Source organism: Pantherophis guttatus, chromosome 2 (genome assembly GCF_059756535.1).
Source record: "Pantherophis guttatus breed Tessera chromosome 2, ASM5975653v1, whole genome shotgun sequence".
Lineage (NCBI taxonomy): Eukaryota > Metazoa > Chordata > Lepidosauria > Squamata > Colubridae > Pantherophis > Pantherophis guttatus.
This window is the reverse complement of record NC_142064.1, coordinates 79,339,701-79,352,407: the sequence shown is the minus strand read 5'-3', so window position 1 is coordinate 79,352,407 and position 12,707 is coordinate 79,339,701. Positions and strand designations below refer to the sequence as shown.

Below are 12,707 nucleotides of genomic sequence, written 5' to 3'. Positions count from 1 at the left end.
TTCCTTTCCTTTTTGTCTTTTATTTCTTTTTTTCTTCCTTGCTGGATTAATTTTTAATGTTTTTTTTTAAAGTTTCAAAAAAAAAAAATCCCTGAATATGCAGCTTGCATATTGTAGTAATGTAGACCTTTATGCATGATGGTATTCCTGAATCCTGAACCTTGGGTGGCTAGAAAATTTCCAGGCCTACCAAAGCATGTAGGTATATTGACAGTTTTTTTTTTCCAGTAAACCCTTCCCCAATTCAACAGGCCTAATAGCAGTGATCATTATATACTTTTTCTCCATTAACTTTTATTCACAAACCAACCAAAAACGGCTATGGTTTTTATATATTAGAAACATTTCACCTAATTCTACATTAGGGACAAAAATGGGGCTTTGACATTCCTGAGGTGAGATAATGCTGCCTTTTAAAATCACTTGAAATGAATCAGACTCTCCATCTGGTCCCATTTGTTACTTTTTCAGTCTCCTGCCATCACTTTATATGTGGGAGTCTCAATAAAAAACTTTATTCTTGTAAGTAAGACTTAATCCACCAAACTGCAACTACAAGGGATTTTTTTTCCAGACTGAAAATTCTGAAAGTTCTCCCCTCAGTATGAAGCTCATACTCATCATACAACATATCTCCATTTATCTGGATGCTAATGGATCATATACCTTCCATTATAGGTGTCTTTATGTTGTCTAGAGATAAGTGTTTCTCAACCTTGGCAACTTGAAGATGTGTGGACCAGAGGTGGGTTTCAGCAGGTTCTGACCAGTTCTGGAAAACTGGTAGCAGAAATTTTGAGTAGTTCGGAATACCAGCTCTGACTGGTCCTGCCCCCATCTATTCTCTGCCTCCCGAGTCCAGCTGATCGGGAGGAAATGGGGATTTTGCAGTAACCTTCCCCTGGGGGGGGGGAAATGGAGATTTTACAGTATCCTTCCCCTGGAGTGTGGTGGGAATGGAGATTTTACACTATCCTTCCCCCAGGAGTGGGGAGAGAATGGGGATTTTGCAGTATCCTTCCCCCCTGGAGTGGGGAGGAAATGGGGATTTTACAGTAACCTTCCCCTGCCATGCCCCCCAAGCCACACACCCCCAAGCCACACCCACAAAACCAGTAGTAAAAAAATTTGAACCCACCACTGGTGTGTACGTCAGCTCCCAGAATTTCGCAGCCAGCCAAGGTTGAAAAACACCAATCTAGATTCTAATGCTGTGAACCCTTAATGAATCCATCTCCATTTATACTTCAGTTCTAATCCTACTGTCCCTATTTATCAAAAAGAGAGAGTAGTCTCACACTGGATATCAAAGCTGAGATGTTTACTTATTGTGCATCTCCCATAATATACTCTGAAATCCAGAACTCCTGTGCCTAAAGTGCCTGCAGTGAATATTCGGATATTGGATGAGAGGCAGAGAGTCCCAGGCTGTTTTGTGTGGCGTTGTGTTCCAACATATCAAATATGAAACAATCAGAAGGTCATGACTGGGTTCACTCATTACGCTAAGCCACCTTGGTTTTTGGTTTAGCATGTGCTGTGAATTCAAGCACTGTGGTTTGTAAACCGTGGTTTATAATTTGCATCTTTGTGTGAACTTAGCTAACTGTGGTTGAGTCAGTAAATCGGGTTTCAAAAACGAACCACAGCTTAGTGCTACGCTTGAACTGAGTCATGGTAAGATTAGAGCAGGGGTATTCGGTTTCCTTTGGCACTCACACAATGCTTCAGAAACTAGTACAACCAAAACTACAGCAGAACAAATCAAACAGTAAACAGAAAACCTTCTTCAGATTACTGTATGGTACTGTGGTTTTAAAGCTCTTAGGGAACAAGGATCCTTGATACAAAGGTATTATATCCTTATGCTCATGTTTGAAAGACTGTAATTAATTCTTTTCCCAGTCTCTTTTCATTTTTATCATATTGCTTCTGCTTGCAAATAGATTATTCCAAGTGGTTCTTTTCCTTGTCTTTCTATGAATTCATTTTGCCGTAGTGCTATATACAGGTAGTCCTCAACTTACAACCACAATTGAGCCCAACATTTCTGTTGCTAACAGAGACAGTTAACTGAATTGTGCCTCATTTTACCACCTCTCCTGTCACAGTTGTAAAGTGAATCAATGCAATTGTTAAGTTAGTGACAAGGTTGTTAAGAGAATCTGACTTCCTCTTTGACTTTCCTTGTCAGAAGGTCGCAAAAGGTGACCGCATGATCATAGCGCATTGCAACCGTCATAAATATGAGTCAGAGGTCAAGCATCTGAATTTTGATCACGTGACGAGCGGGATGCTGCAAGAGTTGTATGTGTGAACAATGAACACAAGTCACTTTTTTCAGTGCTATTGTAACTTCAAATGGTACTAAATGAACTGTTATATGTTGAGGACTACCTGCATTTAAAAGTTGGAAGGAAGGACAGGTAGAAGAAAGCCACAGTGAAAAATTGCAGGCAACAAAGTCAAGGAAATTTTCAAGGCAAATTCTATCAGGCCAGAAATCACATTCGATATCACATATACAATTGTCGCATATACAATTGTATGGCAGATTTGCTAACAATGACTAGACTAGCCCTCTTCTTGTGAGGCCTCTAGATAGATACGAAAATCATCTCTGAGAATTTCTGGCAGAAGATCATGCTTAAATAGCAATAGCGCTTGCTTCACAGTCCTTTACAGGCCTTGCTAAGCGGTTTACAGAGTCACCATATTGACCCCAACAATCTGGGTCCTCATTTTACCAGTCTCTAAGAGGATGGATAGTCAACCTTGAGCCGGTCAGAATTGAACTGCTGGCAGTTGTCAGAATCAGCTTGCAATACTGCATTCTACTGTGGCAACACAGCTCAAAGCTTCCCAAATGGCATTCAGCATTTTAAAGCAGGAAACGGTGCACACCCAGCTTCTTCATAGTGAAGAACCTCCTTGAAACAATGGTCTTATAAAGATGATGTCACTGTAAATAAGTAACCCTGCCCAATATAACATATGAGCTGTGGTGGCGCAGTGGTTAGAATGCAATATTGCAGGCTAATTCTGCTGATTGCCGACTGTCAACAGTTTGGCAGTATGAGTCTCACCAGCTCAAGGTTGACTCAGCTTTCTGTCCTTCCGAGGTCAATAAAATAAGAATCCAGATTGTTGGGGGCAATATGCTGACTCTGTAAACCGCTTAGAGAGGTGTGTAAAGCACTATGAAGCGGTATATAAGACTAAGTGCTATTACTATTGCTTTCGCTATTTCTTTCTTCTTCCTAGGGCTGAGAGAGAGTGCCTTGCCCGAGGTCACCCAGTCGGCTTTGTGCCCAAGGCAGGACTAGTTTCCAGTGTGGTGCCTTAACTACTTTGCCCATGATGGCAAACCTATGGCATGTGTGCCGGAAGTGGCATGCAGAGCCCTCTCTCTGGGCACTCTAGCTGTCGCCCATTACTCTTCCAGGTTCCGGTGTGCACATGCGCATCGGCAAGCTGGTCTTCATGTGCATGGGAGCGCCGGAAACTGGAAGACCAGGTGACCGGCTTGCATGCACACACCGGAAACCGGAAGCTCAGTTTCCCGGTGTGCACATGTGTGCTGGGGAACTGCTCTTCCGGTTTCTGGTGCTCTTGCACATGTGCACCAGGGAGCTGCTCTTCCAGTTTCTGGCGCTCCCCCGTGCACACGCACTCCCGTTTCAGCACTCAGTGCCAAAAAGGTTCGCCAACACTGCACTGCACCAAACATTTGCTTTTATTGCAATATGAATTATTTTAATTAAATTAAATACATTTATTTACAAGAGTTGCCTTATAAATTAAATAAGTAAAAAAAATAATGATGAAATATTAATTTGGCCTTTGAGTGCCCACATGAATAAAGACTTTGCTACACTTACTGAAGAGCATCTGGAGTATTTTTAGAGTTGTAACTCCTACCTAACTTCAGCTTTACAAGTTTGTCCTGAGAAGGTCCTGTCAGGATGCAGCTAAAAGGAAGGACAAAAATAGAAGAAAGAGATGTAAAAAAAAAACTATCGTGGGGAACTTACGCTCTATTCCTCAGGCCAGAAAGAAGACAGAAAGGCAGAAACTCCTTTGAGCAGATGGCCAATTTATGCAATATCTTACTCAAGGGACCATTATCACAAGACTTTATGTTTGGATTTCCTTCTATCTAGCAGCCAAAATGCTTACCTTCACTTACAACTATCCCCAGTTGCTCTCTACCTTTTAAAAATGATTATTTTGTTCCAGAGGTGGGTTTCAGCAGGCTCTGACCAGTTCTGGAGAACCGGTAGCAGAAATTTTGAGTAGTTTGGAGAACCAGTAGTAAAAATTCTGACTGGCCCCACTCCCATCTATTCTCTGCCTCCCAAATCCCAGCTGATCGGAGGAAATGGAGATTTTGCAGTAACTTTCCCCTCGATTGGGGAGGGAATGGAGATTTTACAGTGTCCTTTCCCTGGAGTGCAGTGGGAATGAAGATTTTACAGTATCCTTCCCCTGCCATGCCCACCAAGCCATGCCCACCAAGCCATGCCATGCCCACAGAACCAGTAGTAAAAAATTTTGAAACCCACCACTGTTTTGTTCCTGTGTAGGGTTCTGTATAATTTGAATTGCTCTCTATTTTATTTCGTGTTCTAGAGAGGGATAGTGGCTGCATTAATCTTTTGCAGCTAAGCTAGTGAGGAATCTTGAGGTACCTTCAAGATAAATCTATAACTTCGTAAAAGTTTCTGGATTGCAGGTCTATTTGTTAGATGCATGGGATGCATTATTTGTTTGTTTGTTTGTTTGTGTGATTGATTGATTGGTTGGTTGGTTGCTTTTTAAAAAAAAATCCCGCCTTTATTACGTTATAAGTAACTCAAGGCAGCAAATGTACCTAATATTCCTTCCATTTCCTATTTTTCTGACAACAACCATCCAATCATAACGATCGTATAATTCACTAAACAACTGCAGCAGTTTGCTTAAGAACTGTGACAAAAAAGATCGTAAAATGGAGCAAAACTCGCTTAATAACTGCCTTGCTTAGCAACAGTCTCTTTTCAGATTTCGGGTTCTTCATGGTCGTAATTGGAGGACTACTTATACTTCTTCCTCCTCCTGCTTTCCACACAACAACAATCCTATGAGGTTGAGCTGAGGAAAAGTGTCTGGTCCAAAGTCATCCAGCCAGCTTTCATGGCTAAGGCGGGACTAGAACTCACAGTCTCCTGATTTCTAGGCCGGCGTCTTCACCACTACATCATACTGTCTTTTGAAAGTGCCACAAGCCTTTTCTATATTTTGCCTAATTGCCTTTATATTTGCCTATATTTCCAGTTTTTCTCAAGTTAAAATGTCTTCTTTTTTCCCCCCTCATAGATTGCCCTTCCGAAGACGACCTTGTGGTAAATTAGTATTATCTTAAGTGGGTAAGATTTCCTGTGTTACAAGGAAAGAACTGGCAAAGGTCATATTTCATCATGGGGTAGACTCTGTTTTGTTGCCTTTGTGGCTCGGCCAACACTTTATGTATTTATAAAACTGGGATCTGAGAGACCAAGCGTCCCTTCGGGGAGACAGCCTCGGTGAGGTGGGAGCCATGAAAGGAACACCGAGGTGCAGAGCTATGAAGAAAATAACCCCGGCCAAAGCAAATAATTTGCTTTGACAGTAATGGCAGGGCTGTTTTTAAACAGCATATATATTTCCTGAGAGCTGTTTTGGATCTTTCAGAGGTCCTAGCACGTGGTTCACTCAGATCACAGTTCTATAAATGCCAAGTCCCATAATAATAATAATAAAAAAATTAAATCTTTCCAAGAACTCCATTAATTTATCGTAGCACATTTTGAACTTCATGAGTGCCTGTGAGTTTCTGCATAAACAGGGAGGCTTGTAATGTTAGTCAGTCTTGCTCTACCTAAGACTCCAAAGTCTTAATTTTTTTCTCATGCTTGTAGATCAGCAATGGGACTTTCCTAAACATATTCCCCAAGCTTATACGGAACACAGCATTATTCCTCACTCAGGCAATATAATCTATATATTCAAAAGACTTAATTTCAGGGCTGCAAATGTATTAGCCCCTGATGTTATTTAAATATCAGAAATTGCTCCCAAAGCTTCGCAAATCCCAGGCTGCCTAATTGGGAAGAGGCATTGTTTTAAGTTTTACAACAGTGATTCCCTCCCGCTGCTCTGTTCAAGAAGGAATGGTTTAAATAAGCATCTTCTCTGGATGGAAAACATTTTGGTATCAAATCAGCTCAGTGGTTAATTATAGTCTGTTGATCAGGACTCTGCTGAAGCTCTTCATCTTTACATGTTCATTTAGTTCATCAAAAAAAAATTTTTTTTTTAAAAAAGGTTCCTGATTTGATTAGACTCTGGTAACCAAGCATTAAAAACACGTTCTGAGTTAATATCCAACTGTGCCAGGCTGCAGATTTAGTGAAAGTCACACCTTGCACTTCAGTTATTGTAATGTAATGTTCCAGGGATTGTCTTTGTTGTTTGAAAAAGTCCTGTTTACTTGCTGATGGTCCATCATGATCCACAGCTACTGTGGCAACCATATAGGCTACCAATAGGTTCCGGGTACAATCCAAAATGTGGATCGTTCCTTTTTATCTACAAGATCGTCTTTGATCAGAATCTGCCTGTCCTGGGCAATCTGTTCAGGAGGTTATGCTTCTGATTGCACCCCCCACGAGATCAAGGCCCCATAAATAGGCTTTTTCTGCAGGCCTTGTAACACTATGGACTACCTTCCTTGTCAGGATTGCCCCTCCCTTGAATTCTTTTCGGAAAAACAGATTATGATTATCCTCTTCTGCTGAATTTAACAGAATATGGGAAGTTGGTATGATATAATATTTAGTAGCTGTTTTAAGAAGTTTTAAGGGCTTTATGCTGATCTTATGGTCTTTATATTCGATTGTTGTGAGCTATTTGAATCTGGGCAGGTGGCATATATCGTAAATGTTTCCCCTTGGAAGAGTGGGTATGGAGAAAGGACAAAAAAACACAGTTTTCATGTTTCTTGTGCTGCAATCTTCCTGTAAGCGACTCAGAGTGACCTTGAACAGTGAGATAACCAGCAAATACATTAAACAAACAAACAAACACAAACCAACATTTTCCATGATCATATCAGATACACGGCTTTTAGGAGGCTACACATTTTTCTGCAAGTTCCTAGTATTAGATTTTTTCAAACATGAAATGTGCAAAATTCACTGCATCTATTTCATGGGACATCAAATGTTTTTGTTATCCCTAGCAGAGGTGGTTTCAGCAGGTTCTGACCAGTTCTGGAAAACCGGTAGCGGAAATTTTGAGTAGTTCGGAGAACCGGTAGTAAAAATTCTGACTGGCCCCGCCCCCATCTATTCTCTGCCTCCCGAGTTCCAGCTGATCAGGAAGAAATGGGGATTTTGCAGTAACCTTCCCCTGGAGTGGGCTGGGAATGAAGATTTTACAGTATCCTTCTCCTGCCATGCCCACCAAGCCACGCCCACCAAGCCACACCCACAGAACCAGTAGTTAAAAATTTTTGAAATCCACCACTGATCCCTAGGTAATCTGACCATCTTTGATATCCCTTTTATGTGATTTTCTTTTTTAAAAAATGTCTGAATTCATCTGGACAAAACAATGGTCACGCCAGTGTTTTTTCCCATCATCTCTCCTCAGTTGTTCCCAAAATCACTCCAGTTGTTCTGAAAATAAGTACTACAATTTTACTCATCCATTCATAAACTTTTTAATGCTTTATTATCCTCAAATTTCAAAGTAATGCTGCTTCAGTTCTACAATTAGTTCTGCGTCTTGCAGTATCTCTTTTATCGTTTCAATGTTTATTATTTTAAACCATTGATGGTCATGGAAAAAAAAAACCCTAATAGTCCAAAGGTGATGTTTTAAATAGGTCAACTGAAGACTTGTAAATCAATCGGAAAGCTTCTAAATTTTTACAAACTCTTCCTTAGGTAAGATAGCTAAAGAACTTTAGAACAATTTTGGTTTTTGAAGAGGGCTTTAAAATCCGCATTCGGAAAGGCCACACAAAAAGATACATCCTTTTCCAAATGTTAGATATGTTGGTCTAAAAAACCACAACAAATCCAAATGAAAAGACACACTTTTTCTAAATGATCTGTAATCTGTTCAACCAATAAATAGTTGATAATATCTTGCTAGAGACCAGTGTAGGTTGCCCCTGGTTCGGACCGGTTCGCAAGAACCGGTAGTAAAACTGGAGGGAGGCCCTGTTCACCGCCCCAGATGTCGTCATCAGCGATATGCGCAGAACAAGGCGCATGCGCGATCCCGTTGCGAACTGATGGTAAAGGTAAGTAGAACCCACCCCTGCTAGAGACCCAGTTGTATGTAGTATTTAAGGCATCACACACTTACCCTGCCACATATATACACAGTCACAAAAAGTATACAGTCAGCAGTTGCTACCTGCTACAGAAAGGTGGATGGGCTCAGCTACAGAGAAGGTGTGTTTTTCTGCATGGCAAGTGGGTAGCCATATAAATTTAAATAAAGGAGGAGGGAGTGGTAGCACGCAGTCTGGACTGTGTCTCTTGCAAATTGTTGCCCAAATGTCTCATTCCAGACATTTTTTTCCAGTGGGCAAAGAGTCATGCTGACATGAGCACAGGACAGAAGTAGCTTAAATGGTAAGAGTGGATACACCATCAGCTCAAACATCATCTTACAGCTAGAAAATTAGCTACTATTTGGAGTCTTTTCATTTGTTTATTTACAAAATATTTTAGCTGATCATCTGAAATATATAACTTATGCATAAAATAAAATGCATGTTACAATTATGTATAATATAAAATATGTAATATTATTACTTCATGTATCACTTTCTTTTTTAACCAATCTATTTGATGAAAAATTCTGAAAAAACACAAAAGCTTACCTAAATATTTATTCCTCAAGAATGGCTTGTGTATTTTTTTTCCCATTTTTGACCCACCACTCGCTATAATTTTTAAAGACCCGATCCTGACCATCAAACTCCAAACACAAACATCCCTAGGAAATATGATCAGTATTGACATAAAACTAATTGTAGTGCTAGGCTTAGTATTTATACTGTCTGCAATATAAAATTACCCACCTGGTATTATAAATCAACTCCGGTTATTAAATTATTGATGGCTACTTGAATTCTGGTCTCCCAGTTTGGATGAAACTCTTCTGTAGTTCAGTCTGGACTGTTTAATGGGCACCTGAGAAAGCATACAATGGAATCTTGAAATAAAGACCTACTTAAGTTGAATTATTCCTACAGTGTTGTAATATATATATACAATATAGGATTCTCTCCTAATATTGAAATATGCTGGCGCGTGTTGCACTGCAGCAATATCATGCAGTTGTCTGTCTGTCTGTCGGTCTGTTTGTCTGTTTCATACACACACAAGTTATCTACATTATCTGCTGGCAGATTTGTGTTGTGTAGAGGGTTGACCATTGTGAAAACAGACTGTTGGACTACATGAGTGAGGGTCCTATCCAGCAGGGCACTGCTTATGTTGTTATGCTCTTACAAAATCCATTCAAGCAGTCCTCAACTTACAACCATTCATTTGCCAACTACTCAACGTTACAACAGAACTGAAAAAAAGTGACTTACACTTACAACCATTGCAACATTCCCATGGTCACATGTTCAACATCTGAACGTTTAGCCATTGGTGTGCATTTACGATGGTTGCCGCATCCTGGGATGAAGTGCTTACCACATGTGACCTTCCTAGTTGGTTTCTGACAAAGTCATTCACTTCATGACCAGATGATTCATTTAACAAGCGCAACGATTCGCTTAATAACCATGGCTGAAAAAAGTTTGTAAAAATTGGATGGGACTCACTTAACAACCACCTTGCTCAGCAACAGAAATTGTGGTCATAAGTTGAGGACTTCCTGTAGACTGACTGATATTCAGGTGAGCTGAAAAACATCAGGAATATTGTTGGGAATGTATGCTTCTCCTCTGCATCGGCACATTCTGACATGGAACTTATCCAGTCTCCAAGAATCTCCTTGTTATTCCTTGCTGGCACCACCTCTGCTCTACTTTGGCACCTATTTCTTTTCTTGAATCATTTTGTTACCATTATCAGGGGCAAAGAATCAGGGCTGCCCATTAAGTTGCTGCATGGGTGATTTATTCAAACCTATACACAAGAATCTGGTCAACCAAAGTTCAACTGTAAATTGGTCGACGTAATTCAGGAGGGGTTGGACTTAGAGTGTTCGTGGGAACGTATCAATTCTAAGTTGATGATGTGCTTAATTCTACCTCTCTCAGCACTGCCTGACAACCTTTCTCAAGAGCCTTCTATGATATACTTTAAGTCTGATCAAGTTCCCATTTCTGTAAAAATTGTGTTAGTTACCAACTTTTTTACAGTCCAGTGCAACCACTTCTACGCATGACTGGCTGGCTTTGAAACCAGTGGTTGTGACCATCATTAGTATTAGAGTTGGTACAAAATTTGTATCTGAAGTCTTGAACCAAGGATAATTGTTCAATCACTTTACAGGCTATTTTTTATGAAATTGTTCTAGTTCTGAGACCCCTCTAATAACTGCTTAACCTCATTTGTTCTCTCCATTATTGCCATCAGAATTGGTTGTCCATGGTGACCTTTAATCTTTCCTGCACAATGGCATCACGGAGAATGAAAGTAAGGGTAAAGATTTTAAAAATGAGTAATATATTTTTCATTTCATTCATGCAAACTGTAATAACATAGCTAATGCAATTCTTCCATATTATTCACCATCTGTTACATTAAAATGCATGATTCATTTTTAAACTGAATCACTCTGCAAATTTTCAGATTTTGCATCCTCCATAGATTTTGTTAATCAGCATTTGTTTTGATATAAATATAGGCTTAAGTTCTTACTGTCATATCAAGTGTCCGTCCTGCAGCAATGACAAATTGCTGGGATGATGTTGAAATGTTAGGATATCTGTGACAGTTTGGCAAAGCTAAGATTTCTTTTCCGCTTCGTAACATGATTTTATCCTGGAGTAAATAGTCAAATGTTCACATTATCTGTAAAATCGAGCTAGAGATTAACTCTAATGGGGTTAACAAGTAAAGGAGAAAGGTAGGAAACGGCTTATGCCTCACAGCAAATATTTGAACAGGGCCACTCCCTTGATGAAATTCACCCACCCATTCCTGCTGTGGAGCAAAAAATGCTTTAAGAGAGCTTCACATTTGTGAATCGATGCTTTACTATACTTTAAGGCATCCTGAGATCATTTCTTCTTTAAAAAATGGTTTAGCCATCTCTCTCGCATTTCTGATTTAATCAGTGCAAATATAAATTTCAGTTGAAACCCGGCTATGAAATGAACTCAGTGATATTTAAAAAGATTTGGAGACATTAGCCGATTCTCCTGAATTATAGTAGTCTAGTTAATGCATTTGGAATGTACCACAGAATAATTTATTTATTAATTCAATTTGTATGCCGCCCCTCTCCAAAGACTCAGGGCGGCTCACAATGCATTCAAAATCATTATAAAAAAATATTTAAAAATTAAAAACATTAAAAACATTAAAACTCATTCACACCATTCATGGCCGGATCTCGCCGGATCGCAAGATCCGGCCTGCTGAAAAAGCCAGGTCTTCACTGCTTTTTGGAAGGCCGATAATGATGAAGAATAATCATGTGAGGAGAATGGATGAAAGTGTGCGTCTTTTCCTCACTGCACAACCATTTTTTTCCCACACAGGGCTCTTTTGCATTTACTTGTGTGGAGCCTTAGTTTAAACCCAGGGGTGGTAGTCACTTACCTTCACTACCAGTTCACAAATGCGAGCGCACGCAGATGAAAGAAATGATCAAGGGTATTTAAAGATGGATGAATATGAAAAATATAGCATCTTTGACATCTAGTCCCTTCCAGGGTTATTCTTTCTGTAGGGTATTATGGATTGTTAGAAAATGGGAAATAGTTTGCATATTTCCAGGTGATTTGTTGTTTAAATTTTTTATCTCTTGCCAAAAAACTTGCAAATTCATGTATGACATTATATCACTGTTGTATTTTCAACAGCATCATGATAAAGTACACATGCATAGTCCTTAGGGATTCTTTCTCTTGAGGAAGAATTAATCCTAGGAAGGAAATATTAGAGTGTATTATTTCTTGTTTAAGAGGATATGCTACATTCCATTGCAAGCATTTTTTTTTTAAAAAAAAATTGATCCAAAAAAGTGCTATGGCAATATAGAAAATCAAGACATTTATTGTAATGTAAATGTTAATATAAATATAATGGTAGACATTGATTCAAATTCCAATCCCATGTATGCAATTCAAAAATAAATCCTGCTGAATCCCAAATTCAATGAAGATTATCTCAACATTAAGGTGAAAAATAAAATTTCAGCCCTGCTCTGAGATAATTATCTTGAATGACGTATATAATTCCTAACAAAAACTGAAGGATTGCGTGTATACAGATAAGGAAGGCAGTGCATTTGAGCCAACTGCAAACCATGAATTTGATCTCAAATTTCTCAGTTATTTCTTGAATGCTAGACTTCCTGTAGTGCACTGATGATGGGTGTTTGTTCTTACAATCTAACAAATTAGGAAAATATTTATTTTTAGAGAAAAAACTTTAGAGAGTCAACAGAAAGTTTGTTGACATTCTTTTCATATGTAC

The 12,707-nt window shown here is 39.3% G+C and overlaps 1 long non-coding RNA gene across 1 annotated transcript; it reads right to left on the bottom strand.

The window, feature by feature from the left end:
- Positions 1–9,013: 9,013 nt before the first annotated feature.
- On the bottom strand, positions 9,014–11,161 carry LOC148115162 (uncharacterized). Its single transcript, XR_015731899.1, has 3 exons — positions 10,923–11,161; positions 9,878–9,957; positions 9,014–9,233 (listed from the first exon to the last, which is right to left on the bottom strand). It is a non-coding gene; the product is annotated as an uncharacterized LOC148115162 (long non-coding RNA).
- Between the last annotated feature and the right edge of the window lie 1,546 nt (positions 11,162–12,707).